Source organism: Lygodium microphyllum, chromosome 25, assembly GCF_053477565.2.
Source record: "Lygodium microphyllum isolate KBCC chromosome 25, Lygodium_microphyllum_v1.1.10, whole genome shotgun sequence".
NCBI classification, from domain to species: domain Eukaryota; kingdom Viridiplantae; phylum Streptophyta; class Polypodiopsida; order Schizaeales; family Lygodiaceae; genus Lygodium; species Lygodium microphyllum.
Window position 1 is genome coordinate 53746097 of NC_141159.1, and position 5694 is coordinate 53751790.

A 5694-nucleotide genomic window follows, 5' to 3' on the forward strand; every position below is an offset into this window, starting at 1 on the left:
GATAGCATGCCACCTATCTCCCTAAAAGATTATAATTTAAGGATTTGTTAGTCATGGAAGGATACGTATGTCACCCTATGGGACGAGAGAAAGGTTCGCAAAATACCATGAAGGTACTATACTCTTTGTATACCCTGATAATGCTATACATTTTGAGCACTTGGGAGAGAATCGTATTAGAGTTAGCATTGAGCACACTTTTATAGAAGGATCTAATGAGAAATTGCACGTTATCAATAGTATTGATGTGGTTAGATGGCCAATTAATCAAGTGACCTTCTTGGATGGTAGTCCACTACCATGTTATCTATTAGATCAATCAACAAAAAGAAGTGCAAATACTTTAACTAGTGGAATCCTAGAGATGGCTTCTAATAAACCAAAAGTAAGGTTGATGAGAGGCTTGGAGGAATTTAGGGATGATGTTAATAAACCAAAAGTGAGGTTGGAGGTTGGTGAGAGGCTTGGCACGTGTTGGAGGAATTTAGGGATGATGTAGATGGAGGTATGGCTATGGTCACTAGCTAGTTTCGAAGAGAGTCTTTGCTAGACGTCCCGAGTGGCGGCGTTGTATGGAGGAACCAAGTGCACCCTGACACGAAGACTGAAAGAAGACAGGGCCTCGGCAAAGTAAAAAAGGCCTTTTAAAGCGTGTGAAACAGTCAGGTGGCCCATGCAGGTCTCGAACCTGCGACCTTCGCGTTATTAGCACGACGCTCTAACCAACTGAGCTAATGGGCCCCTTATTGCATCATATATATTTTTCATTAGATTGCTACTTCTTGTGAGCAGCAGCTGCCCGTTCCTAAACAAATGTCCTTGAACTAGATACGCACGTTATTAGGTATTGATTGATCGATGGATCCATTGGCCAAGGGCGTACGTGTGGCTATACCCTTAGGGTCACGGCTCTTCCAACGTGCTCTATCTGCAGGAGCCCTGAGCCTATATAAGCGAATATAATTAGACAGAATATCTTCTGCATTATCGGAGCGTAACATGTACAAGTAACTAAGGTAGCTGTCCTCTAGACCCCGCACGGGGCGGGCGGCGAAGTTGGATAGAATGGCCACCATTTTCAATCTGATTCTATAAGGGTGCCCATGGCCACCAGTATGGATTTGCACACCCAACGATATATAACCATGGGTGGTGGTCGGAAGGGCGTTAACCCTATTTCTTTTAAATCTACTACCATTCATTTGAAGGGTATAATATTTTAACCCCTTTTGAAGGGTGTTGCAACCTTCAACATTTCAATTGGGCATTGGTGACACCACGCATAATTCCGCCCCTAACTCCCAAATTCAAAGAATTGTATCCCTTCGTAGTGATACAAATGTTGGCATGCATACTCGAACAGATTGGAGCGTCATCATACTCTCCAAGCCATCTTGGACATCTATTGCATATGAATAAAATGCAATACTAGAGACTCCCACATCACGACGTACAATTCTAGAATGTCCATTATAAGACTTGAGAAGTGGGAGAGGTAAGATTAGAAGTGGGAGTGGGCAACCTAGCTTGGGATTAGAAGTGGGATGGCATAATGGTTCGGTTTAAGATTTTCCATTCCAAACCCCTTCGGGAAGCTATAATCAAGGCTTGATATAGTACCTATATGAATGCATACATCCAGAACATTCAAGCCTACAAGATCCGAGATGTAAACAACCTCCAAGGAATGCATAATTGTCTACATCAATCCTACATGGGCCTTCAATGCAATCTTCACTCGATTAACGCCCTCAATGTCAACTATCAAAGAGGGTCCACAACTAGCCCAACATCGATGTGGCAACACCCAACGAGTCTCCAATCATACCTACAAAGGCACAAGCTCAGGTAAGTTACTCATGAATATGTGTGTATCACGTGAGTTCAAAATAAGGTATTTTTAAAATACCATTTTTATATATTTTTTACATACAAAATGGTGTAATATAAAGGGATTATTTATAGATTGAATATAAAAGGGTTATGATTTATTTAGGGAAAATTCAGAGATAAGAATATTTATAAATAGGCCTTGAACGCACGTGATGTAGAGGATGTACATATAGTAACTTCCCCGAGGGCACAAGCCACGAAGGAAGATGTTTGACTTCACAAAGTCGAGGCTTCGAAATGAGATAGTGATAGCAATGCCATTAACACAAATGCTCGCGATCATGATCAAAATGGCAATCCCCAATGAAACTCCAACTGTAGCTAGAAAGCAATAAGCCAAGAATGAGGAAAGCTCGAAGACAAGGAACTATGACAACATGTTGTTATTGATGAGTTGATGTCAATGCAACCTCCTTGACAATTATAATCCACATCAAGTCATATATAATTGGGTAAAAAACAATTCGAATTAGTGATGGAGTTATAATCCTACAAGAGGTAGGCTTATAGAAATTAGAAAAAATTTGACATTAAGATGACATGATTAAGGCTTCATACCTAGATTTGGGTAGGCAAATGATTCATGACTTTGTTTATGGAATAATCCACCTCTTTGTGTTTGCCACTTTCAAAAACATTAAGGTATAAAATAAGCTTGATTTGTGGGGCTTTTGTAGTTCAACCTTTAGTATCTTAATTCTTTAATGGTTCACCAAGGCACCCATGCATTTGGAGTACATGCCCAAACAACAAAATTGAAAGTTTATTCCATCTTTGGCTTTATCTTGTTCTTCACAAAGTAATTCTTCCAACAATCATGATAAACCTCTACATCAATCATACTCTTCATTTTTACATCATCTTTAGAAATCTCATGTGAGCCTTTATGCTAAATACCATGGACTCATGCTCCATGAACAAAATTTGCATTGGTAATAAATTTTGGAAAACTGTCTAGAAGGAACCAACTATCATTGCTATTTATTTCATGGCTATATAATAGTCTCAATATAGTGTTTTTTAGTGCATTTTGTACTTCTATGCATTTGATTTCATTTGAAAATAAAATTTAAGAGGTTTTGAGTGGCCAAAAAGGGCATCCTATCCATCACAATGGTATCCATTGACAAAGTCTTTGAAAGCCAAAACCTAACTTAGGAGAAATATATTGCCTAATGATGAACTCTTCCTTAGAACTTCCATCAAATGAGAAACCATATGCACATGAACTCTTAGAACCTCCACCAAATGAGAAACTATTTGCACTATTATGAATTCTCAGAGATTCTTAATACATTGTGTCTATATCCTCATGTCTGTGTCTTACCATCATCCAAGTTGGACCTTTTTTGAAAGCCCCTTTTGTAATAATAGATAAGAGATATGTAAACATGTAGCCCTTATTTGTGAGTTTTTTCATGAATAAAACATACTTTTTTCTATTCAATCTGTGGAGACCTTATTACCTATCTAAAATTTGATTATCTACCAATGATGGAAAGTGACTTTGGGTATCCCATCTATCTTTGTACCATGCCTTGGAGCATATAATAAGAATAGGTATGCTAAAAACTTGTTGGATTGAACTAATTGACATGTACTAGCTAGTGAATTTTTGGGCTACATCTTTTGGAATCCTCTTATTGAAAATGTACTTCCTTTTATTTTTTGACAAAATAATATTAGAGACAAACATTGATCTCAGTACTGGATTGCATCACTACCTTATTGTAAGTAGGCTAAATCACAACATTGTATATAAGTGGACTACAAAGCTTAAAGATTCATTTGATTAATTGGTTAATCACACCTAAACTATTATTAGAGACACCTTTGAATGCTTAGCACTAATGCAATTCTCTCCCAAAAATGTCAAACCATACAACCTTAATAGTTTTTATAAACTTTATGACACATCTAGATATATATTAAAATCTACTTTCCTTTGATAAGAAAATACTCACATCCTTAGGCACATATCTTTATAACACCTTCCAAGGACATAACTAGCATCACGTTAAGAACTACATTAGAAATAGGGGGTTTGTCTTCTCAATACACATATGTGCCATTCGAACATTTCTTTTCTTGCATGTATTTGATATCATTAAATTATTTTATTTCTTCATGTAGCTAATTTGGAGATACTAATGACACAATGTACACCATCTCTTGCTCTTTTCAAACCCAATAAGAGTCATTAGATAGCCCTTCACAAAAATATCGTGACAATGATAAGAAAACAAATATAGAAGTTTGAGATGTCAAGCTCAACATAAGTTGATACTCTAGTATCTTGATGACTATTTCTAATTTCACATCACTAGCATGATTAGAACTTGCATTGGCATATGCTTCCCATGATACTTTCTCACGTGGTCCCCCTATAAGAAATCATCTATATAACATGAGTTCAAAGGATATTAAGAAATACCATTTATTTACATGCTATAAAGTCTTAAAATGACCCTTTTTACTTCACTAAACTTATAGATTTTTTTCAAATTGTAATTTAAAAACCCTTTTGTAAATATAATGTAAATTTTACTAAATATAATACCCTTTCTTTTGATTTTCAACCCATAATCATTTATGGATAGATTGCCATGCTTGACACTATTTAGCTCAAACTTCTATTGTAGCTTTCTCACTTTGATATACATAACTTTTCTAGCACTCTAATTCCATTCCTTAAATACCTTTGTTGCTTAGGTGTAGTATGTCACTCTTGTGAATTTAGAGCTTGTGCATAATCTCCTTCAACCTAGTCTCAATAATCTTTATCCACATAAAGAAATAAATCAATCTAAACTTCCAGTATAAAACTTATGCCTACTAAGCTTGTTATTCACATTTGATTAAATTTCTCAAACAATGCATAGTAGAATCCAAAAACCTACTACTTTGAATAAATTGTCACATGTACTTATCTCAATTCATATATGTACATTAAGCAATACCTACATACCTAATAGTTTGCAAATATAATCTGTCCCACACAACAACTCCAACTTCTCTACAAGATGGATAGGGTTTGCAAAGCTCTTGAAACTTACCATGGTTGTATGTAAATAGCCTCCAACTCTTCCATGGAGACTATAACACACCTAGAATACAATTTTGAATACATAGCTTTAAATTGGAGATCTTTAAAACTTCTTAGCTACTCTAAGCTCATGAAGGTTTCTCATTAATTGGATATTTTATGAGAGTGATCTGCACAATTATGCTCCATTTGTGGACTCTTATGCTTGTGGTATATTATGGTGTGAGAGCCCCATTTAGGTGAGGAGATATACCAAAAGCATAAGAGTCCACATATGGAGCATAATTGTGAATATAACTTTCATAAAATATCCTCTATGTGTGTGTGTGTGTAGAGAGAGAGAGAGAGAGCTCTTGCAAGGCACACACAATATACACAAAATAGGAAGTTAGAAACCATATTATTGTTGTTGTTATTTTTGTAACATACATAATAATGTAAAAGAGGTCCATAATATAAACACACTAACTAGTGAGGTGGCTAGATAGATATACCATAAATCCATAGGAGGATTGATTGATGTCCAGTGTAAAGTATCCCCAATGACTAATATGCATACCAAGAATGTGAGCAACATTCCCTAAGTTTTCATGCCAAAGGTTTCCTTGTAGCCACATCCATGACCGACTTTCCAGCAATCATCATGTCATGCACATAAAGAATCAAGATCATACGGCTACCATCTTGAGCCTTTCTAGTATATATATAGGTAGTAATTAGTCTCACTTCTATATCCTTGAGATTGCATAAAGGCA

General features: G+C 36.0%; 1 non-coding gene across 1 annotated transcript; it reads right to left on the minus strand.

Moving 5' to 3' along the window:
• Positions 1–667: 667 nt before the first annotated feature.
• Positions 668–741, minus strand: TRNAI-AAU (transfer RNA isoleucine (anticodon AAU)). The gene has a single exon. It is a non-coding gene; the product is annotated as a tRNA-Ile (tRNA).
• Between the last annotated feature and the right edge of the window lie 4953 nt (positions 742–5694).